General features: G+C 39.9%; 1 pseudogene; it reads right to left on the bottom strand.

Moving 5' to 3' along the window:
* Positions 1–9,611: 9,611 nt before the first annotated feature.
* On the bottom strand, positions 9,612–10,167 carry LOC114024893 (annotated as a pseudogene).
* Positions 10,168–18,089: the final 7,922 nt, after the last annotated feature.

The following is an 18,089-nucleotide window of genomic DNA, read 5'->3' on the forward strand; positions in this document are numbered from 1 at the left end:
GGATGTGGTTAAACAGTAGATAGAAGGATTAAACACCAACATCTTGGGTGTCAATGAACTTAAATTTGATTCAGATGATGACTACAAATACTAGCGTGGGCAAGAATCCCTTAGAAGAAATGGAGTAGCCCTTATAGTTAATAAAAGGATGAGAAAAGCAATACTGGGGTATAATCACCATATTTATTCAACTTATATCCAGGGGACATCATGGGAAATGCCAGGTTGAATGAACAAAAAGCTGGAATTCAGGTTTCCAGTAGAAATATCAACAATCTCAGATATGTAGATGGTACCACTCTGATGGCGGAAAGTGAAGAGGAAATAAGAAGCCGCTTAATGAGGGTGAAAGAGGGGAGTGTAAAAGTTGGCTTGAAACTTAACATCAAAAAATCCAAGATCTTGGCAACTGGTCCCTTCACTTCCTGACAAATAGAGAAATGGAAGAAATGGAAGCAATATCAAATTTTATATTCTTGAGCTCAAAGATCACTGCAGATGGTGACTGCAGCCATGAAATTAGAAGACGCTTTCTCCGTGGAAGGAAAGCTATGGCAAATCTAAACAGCGTACAAAAAAGTAGAGACATCACCTTGTCAACAGAGGTCTGTGTAGTAGTCAAAACTATGGTTTTTCCAGTAGCAATGTATGGCTGTGAGAGTTGGACTATAAGGAAAGCTGAGAGGCACAGAATCGATGCTTTTGAATTGTGGCGCTGGAGAAGACTTCTGAGAGTCCCTTGGACAGCCAGGAGATCAAATCAGCCAATTCTTAAAGAAATTAATTCAGGCCATTCACAGGAAGGACAAATACTGAAACTGATACCGAAATACTTTGGCCACATAATGAGGAGACTCATTAGAGAAGACCCTGATGTTGGGAAAGATTGAAGGCAAAAGGAATAAGAGACAGCAGAGGATGACATGGATAGAAAATATCACAGAAACAATGAACACGAGCTTGGAGAAACTTTGGGAAATGGTGGAGGATAGAAGGGCCTGGCGTGCTGTGGTCCATGGGGGTCGCAAAGAGTTCGGCACAACTGAAAGAATGAACAAGACAATAACAAAATAGGGATAGCTCTAGGATAGATAACGTGTATAAACTAATTTTATAGAATATTATGAGCTCATTCCATCGGAACCCTCGTTCACCAGAGGAATTCCAATAAATGGACGTTTATTGCCTGGTCATCTCCTGTGTATTTACTTCACCATCCTGAAAGTCAGCTAGCTCTCTAACATCTCCCAGGGAGTAGCTCTTATAGAGAACATCACACAACTTGGGAAGTGTATATATATATATATTTCCTAGAGTCCTCATTTCCATTTCCTTTGCCCTTGGAGGACTTTCTGTCCAAAATGTGTGTGTGTGTGTGTGTGTTGTGTGTGTGTGTGTGTGTGTGTGTGTGTGTGTGAGAGAGAGAGAGAGAGAGAGAGAGAGAAATGGAGAGAGATTTATTACTAATTCCATGTTGGGTATTCCCCTCAAAAGCAGCTAGAACAGGTCAAGATGTGCTGCACTATTGCCTCAGTGGCTGTGAGCAGGGTAGAATAAGGAAAACTGAGATCACTTCTTTGGCCCTACAGCAAACTAGAGGAAGTCGAGATGACACAGAGCTAAGAAAGCTGAAGCGGCAGAGGGTGGTTGTGGTGGTGTGGACCAGATTGGAGAGAGCTAGTACCTTCCTGGAATCCAACTCATGGCAATGCCATCACAGTGGGACTGGACAAAACGCCACTTCACTCTTTCCTTTCTGTTCTGTTTGCTCAGAGCACTTGCTGAAGAAACCTCCATTAGTTGTTTTTTTTTTTTTAACCTTCCCAGTGCTTGCTTTTTTGTCCCTCCTCAAACCAGCTGAGAGGAAAGATGGTGAAAGAAGGGAAAAAACCCAAGCTGGTTCTGCAGCCTATCTGAAAGCCTTTGTTTTATTGTTTACTCAGGTTTCTTTTATATGATCTTTGGTTCTGTTGGTAAATCAAAAAACCATGAGGAGTAAATTGCTGAATCCTGTGAATCTGGGAGACTGTCTTGGAGGAGAATGATTCCAGTTCACAGGATTGGAACTCTTTGAGTTAGATGAGCAAGATTCTGTGGCTGTGGAACTCTGGGCAAGTCACTTCACCTACCTGAGCCTTAGCTTCCTCATCTCTAAAATGGAGGTAATAGGACTCTGCCCACCTCCTTTGGTTGTAAGGAGGAAAGTACTTTGTCAGCCTTAAAGAATTATAGAAATTGAGGCTCTTCTTGCTTTCAGTAAATGCTGAGTTGATAAAGCAATTTCTTTTTTTTCCTGGTGCTTTTCATAGCAAAGGGATCAAAGCCATTTCATTAAGTCCTTGCAGATGGATATCATTTGAGTCCCTGCTGAAGGGTGAGGGGCAGCCACAGAAAGCAAAGAGGCAGGATCAAGAAAAATGTGTGCTGGAGTCAGCGCAAGGCAAAAGAGAAATGTGGGCTGTTGGCTGGTTTCCCTGATTCACCCCCAGTAAGGAAGAGGGACCCAAGTTGCAGTTCTGGCTTACCAAATGCTTCTAGAAACTTTTTTGTGCATTTGGAGTTATTAAATAAGAGACCAAGCCTGATCTTATAAGCACTATTCACTTTCTTTTGAAACATATTCTATATGCTTGAAAGAAATTTAATCACTAGACCCGTGATTCACACCTGCCTAAATCATTACAATATTGATTTGGGAAAAGCTATTTGATATCCGAGAAACTTTTTGTGCTGCTTATAATAAACCTTTGTGCCCTATGGGAAAAAAATGGATGTTATATTTCCTCCATAAATATATGGAACTTCAAAGGGTTGCTTTCAAACTCGGCACCTGTGGATTTGTGTTGGGTTTTGAACTTTGAGGAATGATCTTTCTCATCCTTAGAAATGGGCCAAGAGGCCCTGGCATGTCAGAGTCATATGTGATTTTGCAACTATAATAGACTATGTATCTGTCTCCTGGATGGCCAGGAAACACTCGGAAAAGATTTTTTCATTGGCATTTCTGTACTGGGTTTCTAAGTGGCACATAAACAGGCTAAGTGGCATAGTACTTACAAATAGAAAAGGCCAGTATAAACCTGTAGAGCGCTTATGTCTGCGCCAAAATACATGACATCAGATAGCGCAGGGGAAGTTGAAAGAAAGGTTAAAAAGAGAGCATTACTGTTTTGTGTCTAACTGTGTGATACTTTAAAGAAGTAATGCTGGCTTGGGGAATGATTTATTTCATAGAAAAATGATAAGCTTATCCTTTTTACCAATCAGAAAGCCAAAAGATAATGTGGTAATGAAAATAATAATAGCCATCACTTCTATTAGCAGAAACCAAGTTTGACAAAGCATGCATTGTTTAGCCCATTTCTTTTTTGGCCACTAGGATTTATACTTTTGTTGGCCATAGTTTGGGAAGGAACCTTTGCTAGGTCCCTTCCCAGATTCAATCGAAGCTCACAGCTCAGCTATGGGACAAATTTGCTGTCATCAGGCCAGTGGCCAGGTGCTACGGATGTAGAGGTGGGAAGGGACATAGAAACTGTCTGTTATAGGAACTTAACTCTGGAGTTGGGGAGTTGGAAAGGCCCCCAGAAGCCCTCATTTTGTCAGTGAGGAAACTACAGTAAGTGACAGAGCCAGGATTTGAATCCAATACCAGCCCACATACCTCTGAACATCTCTGAGCATGTCAAGTACAAGCCAGAAAAGTAGAAATGACCCAGCGCTACAGTTGCTAGAGAACAGCAACTTAGCAATCAGTCTATCAGAACATCACGAGTTTCTTTTTTTTCTTTTTTATTTTTTTAGGCAATTGGGATTAAGTGACTTGCCCAGGGTCATACAGCTAGTAAGTGTCAAGTGTTTGGTCTGAGGCCAGATTTGAACTCAGGTCCTCCTGACTTCAGGGCTGGTGCTCTATCCACTGTGCCACCTAGCTGCCCCTTCCATCACGAGTTTCTCATGTGTGCTGAACATTGTGCTAAACTCTGGATGAGAAATAGTCCCTCCCTCCAAAGGGCTTACAGTAAAGTTGGAGACATAGAACACAGGAAACAAAAAAGTGCATACATAATCAGCTATGGAATCATGTTGTCTGGCTCTTCTGTACTTTAAGAGTTCAGGAGAAGATGAACGGGAGGCCTGGGGCAGTCAGAGAAGGCTTCACACAGAAGGTAGCACTGGAGGGGAGTCTCAAAGCTTGAGGAGGATTCGAATGGACAAAGGGAAGGTTATTCTAGGTGAGAAGAACAATGTGAGTGAAAACAGGAATGAGCAAAGTATGTTTGTGAGTCAGTGAGAAGTTGAGTCTGAGTGGGGTGCATGTTAGGGAATAGGAGGAGATAACAGCACCTTATCTTGAATAGTGTGTTCAGTTCTGGACCCCGTGATTTGAGAAAGATGTTGATAAGATGGAGAATGTCCAGATAAAGGCAGTCAGGCTTGGTAAAGGCCTTGAGTCCATGCCACACAAGGATCAGTTGAAGGAAGTGAGAGTCCTTAGTCTGGAGAAGAGAAAACTCAGGATTAGGGGGTGGGAGATGAGTAGGGAGTGGGATAGAAGCACTGGGTTCAAGTATTTGCAAGGCTGTCATGTGGGGGAGGGATTGGACTTGTTGTGTCTGACCTCAGAGATGGGAGTGGCAAAGAGGCCATCTTAGGCTCGATGTTGGGAAAACGAGAACTGGCCAAAGAAGAAACAGGCCATGTGGAGAGGAGACAGTCCCACCTTGTTAGGCAGGTTGTTTTGAAGATTTCTTGCATGTATAGGCTAGACCAGGTGGCCCCTAAAATCCCTTTCAGCACTCAGATTTTGTGATTCTGGGAAATAAAGTTGGAGAGAACAAAGGTAGATCATAGAGGGCCTTAGAAGTCAAGGGAAGTGAGTTGTTTTCGTCTTCCTTAAAACAAAAACGAAACTTTGTTTTACAGGGATGGTTTATAAAACAGAAGAAATATATATATATACATATATATATATATGTATACAAATATACACATACTTATATATGAAGGAAAGTGAAGCAAGGGAGTTTGGGCTTGATGCAGTAGGCAAAGGGGGTGCCATTTCAATATTCTTGAGTAGGAAAAGAACGTGAAGGCAGTTTTTAAGGATAGATAATCTGGTTTAGAGGGGGAATAACTGTCTCTTTACAGTGGTATTGGTCCCTGTCCCTTGAGCACCTATGTACTCTATCTCACCAAATACACTCTATTGCCGGGCAGAAGAAGGAAAAACAGAAGCAAAAGAGCCCAATAACATTATGCTATTTTCTTTTATACTATCATGTTTTTCTGTAAATCCAACAAATATGCCAGAATAAAGTCACATCACAAATGACACTGCCCACCTATGTTGTCATCTCACAATAGTCACCAATAGTCAAATCAGACCCAAACACCACCTTCCTGCTGTCTGAGATTCAGGCCTGAAGCTTCCAAGGTCATGCACTGCATCCTGGGACATCACTAGTCATCCTGACTTTTGTCCTGCCACTGGATTTCGATGACTCCAGAAGAGAGAGCGAGACTGATGACTTTGTGCAACTCTGCCTCGATTAAATCCAATTCACACATGAGTCAAAGCATCACCCCATGATGTCATTGGTGGTCTTTGAAAACAACTACAACAACAACAACAAAATGGGCGAGCAACATATACTCAGTGGAAGGAATAATTCCCGCGTGCACAGGCTGCTCAGAGCTTGATTTTGTTTCAGCCTCCCCTATCTTCTACACACACTGCCCCTTTCCTAGTTTCAGCCCTCCACATGGTCCTCCTGATGGGTGGCAGAATCCTGGGATTCCCCAAGTGCCAGAGAAGTTTTTGTATCCAGTCTTAATACCACAAGTAACACCATGGTACTTGATGTTAATGGAAACCCAATGGGTATTGAGAGCATTGGGAAGATAAGGATAAACAGCTAACATTTTTTTTGGCACTTATTATGTGCTAGGCACTGCACTAAGTGCTTACAATTACTATCATTTGATCCTCACAACCCTGGGAGATAGGTACGATTACGATCCCCATTTTACAGTTTAGGAAACTGAGGCAAACAGAGGTTAAGTGACACAGCTAGTAATTGTCTGAAGTCGATTTTGAATTTGAGTCTTCCTGACTCCAGACCTGTAACTCTATCCACTGCACCACCTAGTTCCTTACAGATAGAAGCTCATTCATCTAGTTGAGATGGAGAAAAGTATGTGGGAAATATCCTTATAGTACTTACAAGATCCTCATCATACTATAACTTCTACCCATGGAATTCAATTCAACAGACATTCATACTATAACTTCTACCCACGGAATTCAATTCAACAGACATTTATTAAGTGTTATATGCAAGAGACTACACTAGATGTTGGGAATGCACAATTGGAAATGGCCTCAAGAGACTTAGGTTCTACTGCATACTACTAATAAGCGGATTATCTTACCACCCCTGTGAAAATCTCATGCTCTTTACAAATGAAACACCAATTAATTTTTTCCCTCTCTTTTACTTAGTTCCTCTAAACTGTGCATAGTGAGGATACTCGTCTATTCTAATTTGGCACAAGCTTCTACTGTTATTCTCAATCTGTTAGTTATAACCCTAGTAGGTAGTCTCTATCCCAGCATCTATTTCCAAATTACAAGAAGTAATATGCATTTTAATTGGATCCCTGTTATCTATCTGAAAACTGCAAATGAAATAATTACTTAACAAGATTTTATCCATTTTTAATGACTAAATTTTACTTTCAGGTAAAAAAAGTTCAGCACTTAGCAGCAATTATGAATATAAAAATACAGTCTAACGATGTAATAAAATACAGTACATAAAATGCTGCCGAAATATAACCGGTGGTTAATTAAGAGATAATGTCCATGGTACTGAAGAGTGTCATAGGATAATGGCCTCTTGGCAAAAATGTTAAGGTGTATGAAAAGCTGTAATTTCCTGTCCTGGAATGTAGTCTTTAAAATGGCAGATTGATTGCTGTTTTGGATCAACAGATGAGAAAGATACACTGTGAGCTCTTGGAGGGCAGGTTCACTCTGGTTTTTTGTCTGGGTGTCCCCAGTGCCCAGTAACAGGACCTGGGCACAACGTATACACTCGGTAAATGCTTATCAGTTGAATGAATTAATGAGTGAATGGGAATACCAGAAGGAGGACAACCATGGCCCAAGTAGGAGGGACTGGGTGGGAGAGGTGGAGTCTGTTCTGGTTCCGCCAGTCAGCTGAGTGGCTGCTCCTCTTAGAGCTCCACTTTCATGTGTAGAATGGAGCCACGCATTCCTTCTATGCCTATCTAACTGCTTTGGGGAAAGACAAAATGAGATAAAATATATGAAAGCTCTTGACAATATTTAAGAATTCCATAATTTGGAGTAAGGTAAAAAGAAAAAAAAACGGTACTAAGAAGATTGGCTGGATGAAGTTATGCTTAAAGGGTTTCAATTAGATGACAGTATAGCCTTCATGATTCTTTCTCCTCCCAAATTAAATTTCAGATGTGGATATGCATGTCGTGGAGGTACTGTGACACACTCTAATTGTTCAGTTAAATGGAAAATAAGATAATGATGATGATGATAATGATGATGGTGGTGGTGGTGGTGGTGATAATGAATAATAACAACTTGTCCCAGGACCATTTTTATCTGAACCTCATTCAAACAGATGAGACCAATGAGATAAAAATAACCCCCTCAAAGCCCAAACCATCCTCCATGTCATGGCAAGGAGGGGAAAGAATAAAATAATCTAATACTCTGCAGGGTGATGTATGTTGAAGATTCCATGTGAGACCACTGTCATAGCTGTGAAGCCCTGGAAAGAGCCCTGAAACCTCAGTTAATTAATTGGGCTTTGTCAGTACCTACCACTGATTGGGTTAGTACCCTACCCAGTATCATATAACTGCTTTAATGAATCTAAGAAACAGAGGGGGTGGCACAGAGTTGCAAACTGATGCTATTTAGAACCATCAGGATGATCAGCTTGACCTAGAGGGCATTGGGGCAAGAGGTACTACTTTGTGCCATAGAAAAGCAAGACACATCAAAACAAATGAGAAAGACCAATATCCTATCTGCTGGAAACACTTCGGTGCAGTTGGCACTGACCATCAGAGTGGGCAAATCTCATGTACACATGCTATGGACTAGAGATGTGAGTGTTTTTATTATATGCCAGTACTATGTCATAATGACTTTGGAAACAGATCTTACCAGTTACAGGCAAAGACCTTAGATTATTATTTTTGTCATTTTTATTTTTTGCTCTAAGTTACACAACAACATATTGCAGGTCAGCATGGGGCAAATGTAAGAAATAGCTTCATTCCTAAACATAGGTTAGACGAAATAAGAGCAGAAGCTGTTGAAGTGGGAAAAGCTACTGAACGTGAAGGCTTGGAAAATCTATGGGCCACCCAGTAGGGGTCACTATAGAGGGCAATTTGGGTGAGGAGCAGTTTTCAGCCCCCTTCATTTTGGGGAAGCGTGCCAGTCTCGGGAGCTGTGTTGTAAAAAAGTCAAGTTGCCCAGTCTCTCCATAAAGAGGGATGGAACATTGTTCCATAAGTCTACTAACTTGGATGCTTCATGAGCACCAACATTTTTTTCAAATAATATTTTATTTTTTCCCAATGACGTGGAAAGACAATTTTTAACATTCATTTTTTTAAATTTTGAGTTCCAAATTTTCTCCCTCCCTTCCTTGTTCCCCCTCTCCCTGAGATGGTAAGCGATTTGATATAGGTTATACATGTGCAGTCATGCAAAACACATTTCCGTATTAGTCATGTTGTGAAAGAAGACACAGACACAAAGGAAAAAAAAAAGAAAAAGAGCATGCTTCATTCTGAATTCAGACTCCATCAGTTCTTTCTCTGGAGGTGAATAGCATTTTTCATCATGAGTCCTTTGGAATTGTCTTGGAGCATTGTATTGTTGAGAATAGCTGGTCATTCACAGTTGATCATCATACAATATTGCTGTTATCATGTATAATGTTCTCCTCGTTCTGCACAGTTCCCTTTGTATCAGTTCATATAAGTCTTTCCAGGTTTTTCTGAAGTCTGCCTGCTCATCATTTCTTATAGCACAACAGTATTCCATTACACTCATATACCACAACTTGCTCAGCCATTCCCCAGTTGATGGGCATCCCCTCAATTTCCAATTCTTTGCCACCACAAAAAGAACTGCTATACACATTTTTACACAAGTAGGTCCTTTCTCCTTTTTTGGCCTGTGTAGGACTTTTAAAAAAATATATGGGCAGCTAGAATAGCCAGGACACATGGAGAGTCCTGTGGGAGGCCAGTGGTGGTGGAGGGGGCCAGAGGCAGATGGTTAATGGTATGCTAGAACAGTCTAAGTGCCAGCAGGGCCATTAGCAGGGGCTGGTAGAACCTAAATGGGCACGGGGGGGCCTCATCCCCCCTCTCAGCCTGAGGAGACTTCTCTAATGCCCTAAAGTCCAAGAAAGTAGAGTTGGTTGGAGACACATACCTGGGAAGGGTCAGCTGCTTAGACATGAACCAGGATCCCTTGATGCTGAAGGGGCTGGGAGGAGGGTGGCCAGTCATTCAAAGCCTCTGGCTCAGGAGTGATTTCTTCACTTATTTTTCTGGAGGTGAATCATCCTTGCCTTGGTTGCTTCCCGGGTCAGATTGGCTGCTGTGTTTAGGGCTCATCCATTCATGTCAGTCACCAGGCTGTCCATGGAAGCCTGGTGCCTCAGGAAGATGGGGTGGATCAGGCGATGATCCAGGATCTGGGAGCCATTATAGGCAGCTGGAAGCATGCACCATAGCAAGAAGTCACACTTCCCTGCATAGTAGAAGGGGAACCAGAAAAGGAAGATGTCAGAGAAAAACTCAGCCAGGCCAAAAATGCTATATACCACCCAGTAGGTTAGCCAGATGGTATCATCTTCTTTGTTTGGGACTTTCAATGGCCTCGATGGAGGCATATGCTGGGTAGATGAATCTGAGATTGCAGAGCAGGGAGGCATCATGGCCAAATATGAGATAGAGGGCCAGGAAGGCAATGGAACCTGTAGCCAGGTAGCACTTTTTGATACTGGAGACCTCCTCTAGCTTCCCCAGGACATCAGTGATAATGTTTTTCTGCTCCAGGAACCTCTGGAAATGCTGCCTCAAGCTACCCATGACTCCCGGGACCAAGGAGAGTGGAAAGGGGATGGAGGATGACTGGACCTGGGGCCAAGCGGCGAACTCCAAGGCTCCCCCACTGCTCTGAAGCAGTGCTGGTGGCATCTCCCTCTCCAGGCTCCCAGGACCTCCACTCCTCTGGTGCCTCGGTCCCTCCCCTTCCCTTCCTCCTGCCTTATGGTCCTGCAGCTGCTTCTTTTTCTCCTTTTTTAAAAAATCTCTTTGGGATACAGACCTGGTAGTGGTATTGCTGGATCAAAGGCTATGCACAGTTTTATAGCCCTTTGAGCGTAGTTCCAAATTTCTCTCCAGAATGATTGGATCAATTCACAACTCTACCAACAATGCATTAGTATCCCAATTTTCCCACATTCCCTCCAACATTTATGATTTTCTTTTTCTGTCACATTAACCACTCTTATAGGTTTGAGGTGATACCTCAGAGTTGTTTTAATTTGCATTTCTCTGATCAATAGTGATTTAGAGCATTTTTTTCGCATGATTATAGATAGCTCTGATTTCTTCATCTGAAAATTGCCTGTTCATATCCTTTGACCATTTATCAACTGGGGAATAACTTATATTCTTATAAATTTGACTCAGTTCTCTACATATTTGAGAAATGAGTCCTTTAACAGACATATTTGCTGTAAAAATTGTTTTCTAGCTTTCTACTTTCCTTCTAATCTTCTAATCTTGCATTGGTTTTGTTTGTGCAAAATCTTTTAAATTTAATATATTTAAATCAATCCATTTTATATCTTGTAATGTTCCCTGTCTCTTGTTTGGTCATAGATTCTTCCCTTCTCTGTAGATCTCATAGGTAAACTATTCCTTGCTCTCCTAATTTGCTTATGGTATTACCCTTTATATCTAAATCATGTACTAATTTTGACCTTATCTTGGTATCTGGTGTAAGATGTTGATCTATACCTAGGTTCTGCTGCACTGTCTTCCAGTTTTCCCAAAAGTTTTTTTTCTTCAAATAGTGACTTCTTGTCCAAAAGCTGGGGTCTATGACTTTATCAAACACTAGGTTACTGTGGTCATATACTACTATGTCTTGAGAACACCAACATTTCTCAGCACAACTCTTACATCTTGTTCAAGGTCTTGACTGTGAATTTGAGCACCATAGTGTTATTTCCTTTAGCATTTTTCTGGGCCCTGACCTAATCTCGAATTAATTTTGAATCCCCCAATTCTTTGGCCTTTCCTTTCTGTGCCCTTATAATGTTCCTATATTTCTTAAAGCCCTCTGAATTTCTAGTTCAAAAACATCACAATAACACTCAAGCCAAGTAAAACCATCCAGCCCATAGACTGATCCATAATAGCAAAATTCTACCAATAACCAAAGAATGATTCACTACTTGACCAAACAATTCATCTAAAATACACTAGCACAAATTAGCAGCAATGTCAGGTGGTAGCCAACAGTTACCAGCAAGGCAAATGTAGGGGCAAAATGCTCTAATCAGAATGACATCCCACTCACATTTCAAACAGGCAATTGTTTAACAGTATGTATTTTGGCATCATCAAATAATAAGCCATTAATATTTTAATGCACCAGAGTAATGGGGGTGGGGGTGGATCAGTGCAGTGGAAACTGATTCTTACATTTTTTAAAAAATTGAAAAATATAATTCCAGAAGATATAATTGACATTGAAAAAGAGACCCAGGGAAAAAAAAGCATACACACATAAAATAGCATTGAAAATAAAAGGAATGCCAAATGATAACTTCAGTAAGAAAGAAAATAGATTGTAACAAGGAATATACAATCACGTGTCAAAATTGAGGGTAAACAAAAGGAAAAATCCAGCAAAATTCAAATAAATAAAGAAATTCAATATCCATTAATTTCCTTAAAAGTAGCCAGTATTGGGGTAAAAGAAAAATGCAAAAGAAAATTTAATATAAAAATTAAAATTCACAAATAAGATTCAAAAATAATGTTTAAATTATTATAATATGTATGTAGTAATATTGAGCAATAATACAGGCAGTTCCACTTAGGAGAAACAGAAGAGAAAAACTGGAACTGTATTTAAATTCTCAAAGCAGAGAAAAGGAAAAAAAAATCATCTGAATTGACACTGTGTTTGATGCCCAGTGCTGTGAAAGATAGTTTGGTTGCTGAGCACTTTGAACTCCTCTTGCTTTGGGGAAAATGCACAGAATTGATAAAATCTGTTTCCACTCTTTGGGCCCTGCTTAGGTCCCTAGGGCTCTTCTCTTGAGGTCCTTACTACCCATCCTCTCTCTTGTCTTGAGGGATAGAGAAAAAAAAAAATCCAAAAGCCCTGAATGCAAAGTGAGTGGTCTGCTTGGAGATAATGAGATTAGTTCTTGAGGATTTTAATCTAGAGCAAAGATCCTAGTTCCACATGGCTTAATTTGTCTGCAAAGCCAAAAAGCCTAAAAACACATGTTATAAATAAAAATTGTAAAAATGTTCTAAGACCTCCAGGCTAAGATTGTTAAGATAAGATGGTAGTTTCCTAGACAGTAGACTTCGGCATAATCAAATATCCAGAACATTTTTCCTCTTCCCCTCCCAATAACAAATTCTTTTTTTTTAATTAATAAATGTTTATTTATTTTTAGTTTTCAATAATCACTTCCATAAGATTTTGAATTCCAAATTTTCTCCTCATCTCTCCCCTTCACCCACCCCAAGACAGCATGTAAATTGATATAGGCTCAACATGTGCATTCGTATTAAACCTATTTTCACATTAGTCATGTTGTAAAGAAGAATTAGAACCAATAGGAGGAACTATGAGAAAGAAGAAACAAAAGAGAGAAAGCAAATAATATGATTCGATCTGCATTCAGACTCCATAGTTGTTTTTCTGGATGTGGACGGCATTTTCCATCACGAGTCTTTTGGAGTTGTCTTAGATCCTTGCACTGCTAAGAAGAGATAAGTTTATCAAAGTTAGTCATCACACAATGTGGCTGTTACTGTGTACAATATCCTCCTGGTTCTGCTCACTTCACTCAGCATCAGTTTATATAAGTCTTTCCAGGTTTTTCTGAAGTCAGGCTGCTCATCATTTCTTCTTTGTTTTTATTTTTTGCTAGGCAATGGGGTTAAGTGACTTGCTCAGGGTCATACAGCTAGTGAGTGTTATGTGTCTGAGGCCAGATTTGAACTCAGGTCCTCCTGACTCCAGGGCCGGTACTCTATCCATTGTGCCACCTAGCTGCCCCTCATCATTTCTTATAGCACAATAGCATTCTGTTACATTCATATACCACAACTTGTTCAGCCATTCCCCAATTGATGGGCATCCCCTCAATTTCCAATTCTTTGCCACCACAAAAAGAGCTGCTATAAATATTTTTGTACATGTGGGTCCTTTTCCCAATATCACATTCTTGATAACAAAAAAGGTTAAAAAATTACCCAAAAAACTCATGATGTAATTACAATTATCTCATATTTATCTAATAAACCATTGTATAAAATGTGAATGACAAGGAAGCAAAATTTAAGATAGAAAAACTTGCCAAGCCCAAAAGGTTGATTACTCTCTTCTATTGCTTTTGTTCCAAGTCAAATGCTGCTAAATGAAGCTAGAGAAAATAATGAAATCATGCTGACTAGGTCAACTACAAATTTTTGTCCAGTAATCTCAACTGGACCTTCCCTGCATCAAGGTGATACTTTTACATGTCTCTGATTGATTCACCATCACACTTACCACTGAGGCTATTTCAAATTTTTGTATTCCTCATCAGACTTCCCATGGCACCCTCTGCTCCTACCTTCTCAGCTGCTAACCTGGCTTCATATTTCACTGAAAAAAATGGAGGCTATTTCTGAAGAGCTCTCTCATCTCCCCTCTTCATTTAACATCACTAAGATGCCATTACCCGCTATCTCCTCCTCCATCCCTGTCTCACTTGAGGAGGTAACCCCTTCCCTTGCTCTCCATGCACCTTTGATTCCATTCTGTCCCATCTTCTCTAGCAGAATGCCCCCTCTGTTGTTCCCATGCTCTCACCAATCTCCCTGTCTACTGGCTAATTCCCTGCTTCCTACAAGCATGTCCATATCTTTCTTATCCTTACCAGAAGCTACCTAGTTGTTCTCCCTGCCTCAAGTCTCTACCCATTTCAGTCCATTCTCTACTCATCAGTTAAAGTGGTCTTCCTAAAGAGCAGATCTGACCATGTCACTCTTTCTCCCCAACCCCAGCTCAATAAACTCCAATGACTCTCTGTTACCTCCAAGATAAAATATTAAACCCTTTATTTGGCTTTTAAAGCCTTTCACAACCTCTCTCCTTTCTACCTTTCTAGTCTTCTTACAATTTACTTCCTTCCACATTCAGTTACGGTGACAATGGCCTCCTTGTTAGCTCTTTGCACGCATTACTCCATCTCTTGACTTTTCATTTTCAATAGCTATCCTCAATGCCTGGAATGTGTGCCCTCTATTCTTCAGCCTCCTAGATTTTCTAGCTTCCTTCAAGACTTAGCTCACATCCTACAAACTGAAAAAGGCCTTTCTGGGTCTCCCAACTGCTAGTGCCTTCCTTCTCAGACTGCCTCCAATTTACTTTGTAGATATCTTGTATGTACATAATTGTTTGCATATTGTTTCCCTTGTTAGACTATAAGATCCTTGAGGATAAGGACTGTTTTTGTCTTCTTTTGTATCTCCAATGTTTAGCATGGTGCCTACAGATTAGGCATTTAATAAATGCTTATTGACTAGTAATGAATCAGATGTTGCCTGTTGTGAGCTCTGGGAGAAAGAGAGTAGAATAGATTCAACACTGTTCCAGTGATTTCTCTGAGAAGCTATATTTTATTCACTTCGTACTGGGAGTCTTAATAAGCTGAAGTATGATCTAGGGTAAGGAAAGGGCTCCAACCATTACCAAGTTTACAACCAGTCTCCTTATAAGCATCTTTCGTATACTGCTACTCTTAGTACCTCTTCTATTTCAGTTCTTTCTCTCTCCAACTTTTTTCTTTTGCTTCCTTTTCCAGAGAGATTTTTTAAATTGCCAATGTAGTAGAAACCTCTACTCTCCAGTTCTGATCCCATAAAATCTTTGTCTCTCTCTCTGAATCAAGAGGAAACATAGCTTCTATAGTCTTTAGCACCTTGAGGCCCCTCGCAAGGTGGCCAGTCCAAGCCTCGTCAGAAGGATTATTATATTCAATTAACTCAAATTTCAGAAATAATACCTAATAATGAAATAGATGGCAAAAATAATGTTAATGTCTTGGTGGATTTTGAAAAGGAGATAGTCAGACTTAGATTGGAATTTTGAAAAGTCCTTTAAGATTTTGATAGCCCAGCACCCAACTGCTAGATCAACCATGCAAAAAAGAGTCATTTAAAAGAGTTGCTAGCTGCTCTAGTCATCATGAACAAGCACATTCTTCTACAATATTTGACAGTGAGAACAAAGGCATTTCAGGGCTTGCATACAATAATGTATGCTGTGGCTGTTGCCATGGTAAGGACCAAAGGAAGAATAGTGGATGAATCAAGAAAGACTCCTGAGGATAAGCAACAAGAGCCGTGATAAAATAGTAAATTCGAGAAAACTGTTGAAGACCTATGGAAAGACACTGGAAAATCATATCGATATCTAGCCTTTACATACAGTGGAACATTTGAACACAGTATCACTCAGTAAAGGCAATGAAAAAGAAACATGAATGGAATCTGGAAACAGAAGTATATTAGAAGTTCAATCAGTCAATCAATTAACAGTTATTTATTAAATGCCTACTATGTGCTAGGCATTGTGCTAGTCCCTGAAATATAAAAAAGTCCCTGCCTTCAGGGAGCTTACATTTTAATAGAGACATTATATAAGTATGTGTATATATATACATGCATACATATGTGTATGTGTGCTTAGAATATATAATGTATACAAAAGGAGTATAGGGTAGTTTTGGAACGAAGGCACTAGCAGCTGGAGAGCTCAAGAAAGGCTTCATGTAGAAGGTGATGCTTAAGCTGAGTCTTGAAGGAAAGCAAGGATTCCAAGAGGCAGAAGTAAGGAGGGAGTAAATTCCAGGCATGGAGCACCGGTGATACAAAGGCATGGAGAGAGGAGATAGAAAAATAGTAAGTACGCCAATATGGATCATAGAATACATGGAGAATTATGTAGAGATGGAAGAAGACTGGGAAGGGGCCAGGTTGGGATAAGATTGAAATGTCAAACAGAGGAGTTTCTATTAGATCCTAGAGGTAATACTCATGAGCCCTAGAAATATAGGCCAATTATGTATTTATGTGCTTTTATGCAAAGTACTAACAGCTGTAATGCTCAAAAAAATCTATAAATATTTATAAGAAAACAATATTTTGACTGAGAAGTAAAAAAGCCAGAAAGTTCCAAGGATGTACACAGCAACTCATTAACAATTTGATAATTATTTAACACTACTTTTATTGATTATCAAAAAGCCTTTGACTCCCTTCTGTACTCATGGCTTAGTTGCATACTGCAAATGTATTACACAACTACAAGCATAATGATAGCCCTAGAATAGTTTATGTCCATGTGAAAAACTGTTTCTATGTGAAAGATACCACCAACATAATAATATAAAGAACAACTGATACAAAATGTAGCGTCTTCTAGGGCAACAATTTAAGCCTGCTGTGGTTCTGCCTCACTGAAAATCCATTATCTTCATTCCTTAACAGAACTGAGTTTGGCTTTCAAGTCAAAGAGGAAGTGGTTCCTAAACAATTTATTAATCACTTGATGTTCACAGATGATGCCGAGTTATATGGCTCTACTGAAAAGAACATTAAACAGTTACTTCATCTCTTTGGAACTTTCTCCAATGATATCAAAAGGTAATTTGGAGTCTATAAATGTAACATTCTCAGTGTGTGCCAGGGAAGAATAGGAACTGAAAGCTTTAAACACATTTAGAGAAATTGATGTTTAGGACAGAGTAGTCTTAGTGTGTACTTTGTGGCATGGTAAAATAGATGACCTGTATATTAGTCCATTGAACATTAAATATAAAGGTGTTATAGGAAGAGAGTGACTTGTCCTGATCAAATGAGGTAGCACATAGACCCTCTAAAATTCCTACTCTATTGTAAACAAACCATTTTGTTCTTGATAACTTCATTTCACATTTGTTGTTCAGTCATTTCAGTCATGTCTGACTCTTCATGACCTCATTTTGGGGTTTGCTTCCAGAGATACTGAAGTGGTTTGCCATTTTCTTCTCCAGCTCATTTTGCAGATGAGGAACTGAGGCAAACAGGGTGAAGGAACTTGCTCAGGGTCACACAGCGAGTAAGTGTCTGAGGCCAGATTTGAACTCGGGAAGATAAGTCTTCCTGATTCTAAGCCCAGTGCTCTGTGTGCTATGCCACCTAGCTGCCCGTTTTATATTACATATTCACATATTATATGTAATATGTGTGTGTATATATATATATATAATACGTGAATATAGAGACATATATATGTATATAAACTTTCTTATTGTTGTATTCTTTCTAGAAGATACTGTGTCCATGGTTGCGTGTATGACTTGCCCAGAGTCACACAGCTAGTAAGTGTCTAAGGCCAGATTTGAACTCGAGTCTTCCTGACTCCAAGCCTGGCGCTCTATCCACTGCTCCACCTACCTGCTTCTTCTTTAATCTTCTATTCCTAAAAGGAAAAAGAAAACATCATCATTCACTTTGGATATAAATATGAAAATAAGATTGCCCCCTCCCCCCCCCACCCAGTACATACTGTGAACAATTAGGTAGGAAGACGGACTTTGAGACCGATCATTTTCTCTGGCAATCCATCAGTGGTCTCCCTTTAAAAAAAGACAAATAAACAGAATTCACCCACTTCAATAGAAGTATACATTCATTTCTTTATGGCCTTTTTTTTATCCACAGAA

Source organism: Vombatus ursinus, unplaced genomic scaffold (genome assembly GCF_900497805.2).
Source record: "Vombatus ursinus unplaced genomic scaffold, bare-nosed wombat genome assembly UNPS02004577.1, whole genome shotgun sequence".
In the NCBI taxonomy this organism is placed as follows: domain Eukaryota; kingdom Metazoa; phylum Chordata; class Mammalia; order Diprotodontia; family Vombatidae; genus Vombatus; species Vombatus ursinus.